We start from the raw sequence: 10,335 nt of genomic DNA, 5'->3' as shown, positions 1-10,335 counted from the left end.
ATGAGGTTGTCACCCTAGATGGATACATGTAATCAGAGAAATGTAAGTCTGGAAGGACCTCCAGAAGTCATCTAGTTCAGCCCCCTGCACTGAGGCAGGATCATGCATATTTAGACCATTTCTGACAGGTGTTTGTTTAACCTGTTCTTTAAAACATCCAATGTCAGGGATTCTACAGCCTCCCCTGAATCCTATTCCAGTGCTTAATTACCTTATAATTAGAAAGCTTTTCCTAATATTTAATGTAGATCTCACTTGTCCTACCTTCAGTAGACATGAAGAACAACTGATTCCTATCCTCTTTATAGCACCACTTAAGATATTTGAAGAATGTTATCAAGTCCCTACTCAGTCTTCTTTTCCCAAGACTAAACGTGCCCAGTTTTTTTAAACCTTTCCTCATAGGTTAGGTTTTCTAAACGTTTTATTACTTTTGTTGCTCTTCTCTAACTCCTCTCCCCACCACCACCGCTGCCGCATGAAGGCAGAGGAAGAGCTAACAGTGGTGTTGGCAACATGTCTTTTTTCTCCTATTGCAGGTTCTTCCAAGTACCTGCAAATTAAGGGAAAAATCCCTGCCTTCTTTCCTCTGCTAGCAAACCACCTTAGGCTATGTCTACACTACCCACCGGATCAGCGGGTAGCGATCAATCTATCAGGGATCGATTTATCGTGTATAGTGTAGACACGATAAATCGATGCCTGATCGCTCTCCCGCCGACTGCTGAACTCCAGCTCGGTGAGAGGCAGAAGCAAAGTCGAGAGGAGAGTGGCGGCCATCGATCCTGCGCCTCCAGGACGTGAAGTAAGTAATTTTAATCGATCTAAGATACGTCGACTTCAGCTATGCTATTCTTGTAGCTGAAGTTGCGTATCTTAGATTGATCCCCCTCCCCAGTGTAGACTGGGCCTTAGTGTCCTAGCCACATATCTTACCAGCCACTGGGAGCCTGTGTGTTTCTTAAAGCCTGGACCCCACTCCCAGCTGGAATGGGTAATTCAACCCTCTCAGCTGCCTCTAATCTCTGGCCTATTCACTGCTCTCACTTTAAAGAGCCCTGCTAGAAGTCAGGTCCTACCCCATCTAACTTCATGGCAATCTAGCCCAGACGGTTGGCAATTTAGCCCAGACTGTTGAGCAGCCAAGCCTAGATTTCAAACAGCAAACCAGTAAACAAGCCCAGAGTCCTACCAAACTTGATGACAAGTTCCCAGCACAGAAAAGTGCACCTTCCTCCCCCCGCCCAGTTAATCAATAGCAATAAGACAGATGTGCTCAAGAGATATTCAACAGCTGGGTAATTCCCTTAGTCTCCCAGCTGACATCATCTCACCAGCCTGTGGAGGAATAGGTGACATCTTCTCAAAATCACAGAAGGAAGGGACACTGAGTCTACCATTTTGCCCCACACTTTGGCCCTGGATTTCATGTTCTTGTTTCCACCTCTCTAGAGCCACAAAACACAACCTTTATGCATGTGGCACAAATCTTACCTATAGAGGCACAAGACCATGGCATCTAATAGCATTAGTATATACCAGAGTTGAGAGGGGAGGGGGGAACTGCATTATGGCCTGTTTTAGAAGCTTTTTGCACTATCTGTATAATGATGAGACTGAATTTTGCAAAGTCATAGGGCAAAATTTTGCTTTTCCATGTTCACATGATAGATCTCAACACAAGTAGTCTGACATTTCTGATGTACATGCATAAATCTCCCAGTGACATCTCTGTTAGGTAGAGGTATACCTTATAAATCAGAAAGCAAAAGTTTGTCCTTAGTTCAGATCACAGAGTAAGATCTCTTTGGTACTTTCTGCGTGTGTGTGTATAAGTTACTATCCCCATTTAAATTTCAAATGACTCAGAAATATTCGCTCTTTCCTTCAATGGCACTGGGAGAGAATCTGAATTAACTTAGAATCATGGAAGTTGGAGATGAAAATGACCTATTGTATCAAGTTTGTCCTCTCCCCACTTTGCAAGATCAGGTTGCTGTTAGAAGATGGAACACATGTTAAATAAGCCAGTAACTTTGTTAGTATAGTCCAGGGTCGGCAACCGATGGCACGCAAACCAATTTTTAATGGCACGCAGCTGCCTGTTGGGACTCCGTGTGCCATTAAAAATCCTGCCGACATGGCAAGCTGAGGGGTCCGCGGTCTGAGGCCGGAATGCCGGCCGAGCGCAGCAAGCCCTTGCCTTTCCCTCGAGCCCTGCCGCCGCGAACGCAGCTCTCTGGGTGCTGGGGCTAGGCACTCCCGCGGGGCAGCGTTTGGCTTCGTGGGGAGGGAAAGACGCTCCCCGCTCATCCGGAGCCCTGCTGCCGCGCACATAGTGCTCTGAGGGGCAGGGCAGGGCAGGGCTATGCACGCGGGGGCGGGGGCGGCAGGGCTTTGGATGAGCGGGGAGTCTCATGGTAAGGGAGCCAGGTCCGGGGCCGGCGGGAGGGGTTGGTGCAGTCAAGGGACAGGGAGCAGGTTGGGTGGGATCCCGGGGGGTGGTTAGAGGTAGAGGGGTCTCTGGAGGGGGCAGTCAGGGAGCAGGGGGGTTGGATGGGGCATGGGAGTCCCGGGGTCTGCTTGAGGGGTGGATAGGGGTCAGGGCAATCAGGGGACAGGGAGCAAGGAGGGTCCTGGGGGAGCAGTTAGGGTGTGGGGGGGTAGGGTGGTCAGGAGACAAGGAGCTGTGGGGGGTTGGATGAGTCGGGAGTTCGGGGGTGGCTGTCAGGAGGCAGGGGTGTGGAGAGGGTTTGGGGCAGGCAGGGAGCGGTGGGGGGTTGTATGGGTCAAGAGTTCTGGGGGTCCTGTCAGGGGGCGGGGACTGGTTAGATAGGAGGTCTGTCTGGGTGTGGGTTGGGGCAGTCAGGGGATAGGTAGGGGGTAGGGTCCGAGGGGGGCAGTCAGGGGATAAGGGGCAGGAGTCCCAGGAGGGGGTAGTCAGGACAAGGACCTCAGCCCTGACTGGCACCCACACACATACCCAGCCCCCCTACCCTGACACCTGCACCCCCCTCACATGCCCCAAGCCCTCTGCCCTGACTCTTGCACCCCCCACATCCCCAGCCCCCCCACATCCCATGCACCTCACACATCCCCATCCCCACCCCCACCCCCACCCTGAGCACCAAATGGGAGCCCCTGCACCACCACTCACATTCCCACCTGCACCCCTTACACCAAATGGAAGCTGCCCAGGTGAGTGCCCCCACACCCAAACCTCCTGCCCCAAGCCTGAGCTCCCTCCTTCATTCTAGCTCCTGGTCAGACCCTTCACCCCAAGCCCTGTGCTCAGTCCACTCCCATTCTCAGCTCAGTGCAGAAAGAGGAAGAGAATGGGCCAGAACCAGGGAAAAGGTAGGTACTCACTGTATGTGGGCAGGGCTGGAACCCCAGACTGGCACCGGGCTGAGCGGCTCCGGCAGCTGGGATCCTGGCAGGCAGGAGCTGGAGGATGGAACCCCTGAGCGGCAGAAGGCTGAGCTACTCACCCCACTGCCGGTCTGGGGTTCCGGCTGCTGGCCCTGCACAGACCGCTTCTGGTCTGGGGTTCTGGCTGCCAGACCCTTCCAAGCTGGGGGTCCTGGCCGCAGGCCTCACTCAGCCCACTGCCAGCCTAGGTGAACAGAACCCCAGACCAGCAGCGAGGTGAGCGGGCCGGTGGCGTAAGATCAACATTTTAATTTAATTTTAAATTAAGCTTCTTAAAAATTTTGAAAACCTTGTTTATTTTACAATACAACACTAGTTTAGTTATATAATATAAAGATTTGTAGAGAGAGACCTTCTAAAAAACATTAAAATGTATGACCGGCACGCGAAACCTTAGATTAGAATGAATAAATGAAGACTCAGCACACCACTTTGGAAAGGTTGCCGACCCCTGGTACAGTCCAACTTCAGGGACCTTTGTTATTGGTACATTTTAAGCCTGTGTCTGCAACATATTTACTGCAAACCCCAGGCTGATAGGACATATAGTGATCCTTCTATGAGTACTGAAGAATTTTCCCTCTTGGGTTTTACAACTGTGAAATCTTATGTATTTTTTTTTTTACTATGATTTTGTTTTCCTCATTATACCCAACTGGGAGCAGGCCCACTTTACATCCATATATTCTTTGAAAAGTATTAATTAGTCCCATATTTATTCTGAATTCTAATGCACATTTTAAGTAGCTCTGCTAGGTCTTAGATGCCCCTGGCATAAATGAAAAATACAATTGCCTAGAAAAAAATTGTTAGTAGCTGCTCCTTCCTCTGAAACCCAAAAATAAGCCAGCCATTGTTCCCTTATCACAAATACCACCCACTTCCCAAAAGTCTGAGTCAGTAAGCTTTGGAGTGTGCCCTGATGGCCAATAAATATGGGCAATTTCAGATCAAGGGTGGGGGAATGAGGTCTGAAGTTAAGTTCCTCATGGAAATCTCTAACAGCAGTTTCCCTTCCCTTATTTTAATGGGGCTCCAGCTTTAGTGCCTCTGATGATGACAACTCTGGCAATATTGTCTATAGTCTGAGGTGGTCTCTAGCATAAGCTCTGTATAAGTGAAGGCCTTATTCACAGTTACTGTTTGTAAAGCTAAACCACAAATAAACTTCTTAATAATTATTTATTTGTGTGGTGATACTGATCACAGTTGTCAGGCTAACTGCACCTCTGATCCTTCCTAGGCTCTCTGAGGACACCTCCCAAGGCATTATGCTGTCACCTTTCTTGGATGAAATCATATTCTCCCATTCTCAAACTGGGCCCTGGCTGCAGTCACCTGGTACTAACTATGATTACCTCAGCTGGTGTGACCTATGATCCATACCTGTACTCTTGGAGCACTGGCAGTGGTAACCAGTGACTAAACAGCCTTCTTGATGCAATGTATAATTTATTTAAACAAAAAATTTCAGAGATAATACATCTTAAAACAATAGACAGTCTACATGCTTGCCTGTCTTTCCTTAAAGTTTTGCCATTCCCTGGATCTGGGGAAAGATCAAACTCTTTCAGACTCCTCTGCACAGCCTCTCTGTTAACCTGTCCTCAAGACAGATCCTGACAACTGACCCCTCCTTCTTCCCCAAAAGGGCTTTTTAACAGCTTAGTGTACTCTACTTTTGATCTCTTTGTTTTCAGCATTGTCAGAAGAGCTGTGTCACTTCAGCCTGAGGCCTAGATACATGCCATTGTCCAGTAATTGTCTCCTCAAGTGTTTGTTTGGGGGTTGTTTATCAAGCACCATTGTGTTGTTTCAGTGCATGTTTTTCCTATTCTGAAAGCAGTCCTATTCTGAGTTAGATCAATACATTCATACAGGGAATTATAATAACCCACCAGAGTTGTACAGTAACTTGCCCACACTGGCCAAGTTACAGTGTTCATAAAAAAATGTTACATCTCAGTATTTATAAGTAGCAATTGCACATTCATCACAAGACTTTCTAAAATATTGTCTTGGGTCCCAAGCTGCAGCCCCCTTGGAGTCAATGGAAACAGGAGCAGGCCTTTTAAACTGTTCTAGACTGATTCTGCAAGGTGCTAAACGTGCTCCACTGCCAGTAAAACTACTGGGACATTAGGGCATTTATCAGGTGCTTTTCATCTTGCAGAATCAAGCTCTCAGTTCTAAAATGTGATTTATAAAAACCTTTGCTTTTCGATATATGTTTGGATTCTGATTCTTGCTTGCACTGGTGTAAATCAGGAGTATTTCTAATGTAGTCAGTGGACATCAGAATCAATTCCTCTGTATGGATTTATAATACTTTCTTCCAAGAGTGAGGTGATTAATATGATAGACATGTTTTTTTAACAATGATGACGACAGCCAATATATCTTAGTTCTCAAACTCCATTTATATAGTTTTCCATGCAGTACAGATAGGAAGACATAATCCTAGTGAGAAATTTCTTAGCTTAAGAAATACCTTATTTCTCATTTGTTTCTGAAGATATTTTTCAAATTTCTGGCAGTATAGTAGAGGATATAGACAAGCTGTAGAAAAATACAACTTCTGTTGATTTTACACTCTTTCCTGAGACTGTTCTTACTAATAAAGGAATTAATGAACAGCTTTAGTGCAGTTAGGAGTCTACAGAAAACATCTTTTTACATAAGAAATATCTTGACAAGAACAATGCAGACATAAAATTAGCCATTAGCAGTGTCTTTGTTTTTTAAAAAGATACGATGCGGGGCCGGGGAGGGACAGACCTGAGCTCTACCCAGTGTTCATTGTTTATTGCATTGCTTTGCTATTTGCACAGTGAAGACTCCTTACAGGGAGAGACTGGTAAAGCTATGCTGCTTCAACATAATATACCCATTTTGTTTTTACTAGCATTTCCCTCTGAATTTCCTGCTAAGCCTACCTTTTGCAGAGTGCTCTGCAGGTGTGTCGTACAAGGTTTGATATTAGTTGTAAAAGAAAGAGTTGATACTATATTAAAGATGAGCCAAATAAATGGTATTTTAAACCAAAAATTTAGGTTTAGAATAGGGGTTGGCACTTAGACTGAAACTGAGTAAAGATTAGGTGGATGGATGATGCAGAAATTTTATCAGCTGTTATTACCAAATTTCATACCCTAATCATAGAAATGTAAAAAGATCCTGCAAAATTACCACTACTCTGAATGTTGGAAATCTTGTGAAATCAGTTATTAGGATAAGTTTTCTGCTGTCTTGGACTGTGGCTGAACTAGATCTGGAAATAGGATATTTGCTATGTGGTGTAGAGGGTTTCTGTTTCTCTTGGAACCAAAACTGGTGAATGGTATTACTGTACCAATACAGCACAAATTTAGAGGAGCATTTACAGAAGTTTACCCAGGGCCTGCTCCAGGCACCAGCCCAGCAAACAGGTCCTTGGGGCAGCCAACGCAGAGGGGCGGCACATCCGGCTCTTCAGCAACAATTCGGCAGCAGGTCCCTCACTCCCTCTCAGAGAGAAGGACCAGCTGCCAAATTGCTGCCGAAGACTGAAGCGGCAGTGGTAGAGCTGATTGTGATTGTGTGTTTGGGTGGTTTTTTGGGTTTTTTTGCCGCTCAGGGTGGCAAAAACCCTGGAGCTGGCCCTGGGTTTACCATGGGATGGTCCCAGGGAAGTCTAATAAAATAAATGATCCTGAATACCGTAAATAAAATTTAACAACCTGGAAGCTGTGCATTTCTTGTAGCTTTTATTTTTCTCTTTCTCTGTAGTCATTTTCTTATTCCATGTCTGATTCATTCTGGACATCTGCATGCAATTTTCTCTTTTCTTTCATCTTTTCTCGTTGAAAAGTAGCATACCCTCATCATTTCCTCTCCTCTCCTATACACATACACGCTACTGTCTGGACCTGGCTCTCTCCCATGTTATTCTCTCTTTCCTACCCTTACTCACCTACTTCTGAGCTCTCACATGTCTGCTCCAGTCTCACTTCTCTGTTACTGTTGCTTCTACCTGTATTCCATTGTGTCTCAAGGTGCTGCTTCTTTCTCTTTCTCTGATACTAATTACTAGCATTTATATAGCACTCTACAAACATAGACAACAGTCCTGTAATTTAGATCTTGCAGGTGGACCTTTGCACTACTGAAGTCAATGGGGCTCCATGGAAGTGCAAATATTTTCCTGCCCTGATCCAGTTGCAGAATCAGGAGTATGCTTAATATTATCAGTGACAACAGCATTGTGAGGTGGCTAGTAGGTAAGTAGTATCCCAGTATAAAAGATCATCAGTAGACCTGGACAAATAATGGATTTTTGGTTTGCTAGAAATTCCAAAAAAGGATTTTAAAAAAGTTTTTTGTTTAATGTAAAATCAAAAATGAAAAATTTCAAAAAAAATTGATGAATCGAAAAGTCAAAAAAGATTGAGTCAGGTCAAAATAAACCAAATTAAGAATGTTTCGATTTGTGGCATTTTGACGAAAGGTGAACGAGATTAACTAAATGATGGGGACAGGGGAAGACGTGGCCTCCCTTATAACCTTTAGCCCAGTGGTTAGGGAACTCATCCAGGATATAGGAGATTTGGGTTCAGTTTCCCCCTCTTCTTTTCACATGAGTCTCACAAAGTGCAGAAGAGTGCTCTACCACTAGGCTTTAGAAGTTGGTCCAGTAAAAGATATTACTCCATCCAACTTGTTGCTCTATTAGACTATAGAGTCATTCTCACTTTTTTTCTCTGTCCCAATGAATGACAATGAATAGTGACTAAGTCCAGGAAAGAGTATGATAATGATTCTAGCGCCTGATAGTCAGGGCACTCACATCACAGAGGATGTAGGAGACCCATATTCAAGTCGCTACTCCAGTGATGATTTATAAGAATTGGAACAGCTTCAACAGGAGAGATTGAGAAAAAGCCATACCAAAATAGCTCATAGCCCAGTGGCTAGGGTACTCTGATGTAATGTATAATAAATATACCTATGTCATAGAACTGGAAGGGACCCTGAAAGGTCATTGAGTCCAGCCCCCTGCCTTCACTAGCAGGACCAAGTACTGATTTTGCCCTGATTCCTAAGTGGCCCCTTCAAGGATTGAACTCACAATGCTGGGTTTAGCAAGCCAGTACTCAGGCCAACTAAGCTAGCCCCCTCCTTCCCCCAAGTTTAAAGCCCATCTCCAAATGAAGGAGAAATTGAATCTGGATTTCCTACAATGCAGGTGAGTTTCCTAACCACTGGGCTAAAGATTACAAGGGTGATCACCCTTCTCCCTGTTTTGCAAATCTATTCCTTTGCTTTTGTCCAAGTGCCTGAAATGGAAAGAAAAACATTTGAGTCAGGTTGAAATGAAACATTTAATTTTGACATTTCTGAAACATTTCAATATTCTCAGTTTTGTCAGAACTATTCAGTGACCTCAACACAAATGTGTTAATCGTTTTGGGTTGACTGAAACTGCATTTTTTACTCACTGAAAAAATTTCACCTAGGTCTAATCTTAATGTCACTTTCACTGCAAAGCATTACAGAGTGCCATGCTAATTCTATTATGTCAGCTCCACATATACTTTCTCCTGATTCAGAAACAATTGAGCATTCCTATTCACTTTGATGTAACAGCTGCCATTAGATTGATTCTCAATTTGACTTAATGTACAGACTTCTTATATAAAGAGTAACACAGAACAAGCATGACGTTGCAAAGACTTCATTATGCATGTTTATGTTTCATAATAGCACTGTTGTATAACATGTCTCATATTAAACAATTTTAAATATTATATGCAAGCATTAAACCGAAATGTAATTTTATTCTAAGATAATTAGAAATAATGACTGTTTTACCAACTTCCCTGTTATATAATCATTTTGGCTCATGCTGTGAAACTATCTCAATAGCCATAGTCTTAAAGGCATATAATTACTGTAAAATGCATATTTCAGTGTACTTTTATGGATAATGATCAAACCATGACATAGCCCTCACAACAGATACCTGAAGATATTTAATTTACATATTGCTATAGAGCATCTGCCATCATACAAGTTGTAATTAATTGTACAGTATAGATTACCTCATCACATTCCAGAATGAGTGAGCTATTATGAATAGTATTATATTGTTGTACTATTCAAAAAAATCTAGATAAATATTTCAAGCACTTCCTTTTTAACAAAATTCTTCACAAGGTAATGAATATTATATTCAGAATAACTAGGCCTAGATTTCAGTGGTTGGAGTGGAATTCTGCTGTCTTTTACACAAATGCAACCTCACTCAGTGGGGAAAAACAGAGACCAGAATCTGGTCCATGGTGTGCAAATTATTCCTTTCTGTACTATCAATAAACTGCAAATCCTGATTTGTAGTACCTCTGCAGGCTATTATAAAGTGTTGCAGTCAGTATTGAGAAGAGAATGTGTTTTAGTTCCTTGTTACATAAATTAGGAAGGAGAGCTGAGTTATTTATTTATTTATTTATTTGTTCAGTGTATGAACTGAAAAATCTGGAAAAAAAAAGTCATTTCCTTTTGAATGCAAACTGATTTTTGGTTTTTCTTGCTGAAATGAAAAACTGAAACAAATTCGAGTCAAGTTAAATGTTTTCAAGTTGTCATTTCTAAATGAAATGTGATTCAAAGTGACAGTTTCAAAACACAGTGGTTCCTTTTGAAATTAGACATTGAAACAGTTTGTTTTGAAAAACAAGTTTTGCCAGAAAATGTCCTAATTTTTTTTTCAGCTCAAAGTGTATACCAGGGGTCAGCAACCTTTGTCATGCAGCTTGCCAGGGTAAGCACCCTGGTGGGCTGGGCCGGTTTGTTTACCTGTTGCATCCACAGGTTCGACCAATCACGGCTCTCACTGGCTGCAATTTGCCATCCCAGGACAATGAG

Source organism: Gopherus flavomarginatus, chromosome 1 (assembly GCF_025201925.1).
Source record: "Gopherus flavomarginatus isolate rGopFla2 chromosome 1, rGopFla2.mat.asm, whole genome shotgun sequence".
Taxonomy (NCBI): domain Eukaryota; kingdom Metazoa; phylum Chordata; order Testudines; family Testudinidae; genus Gopherus; species Gopherus flavomarginatus.
This window is presented reverse-complemented; position numbering follows the sequence as displayed.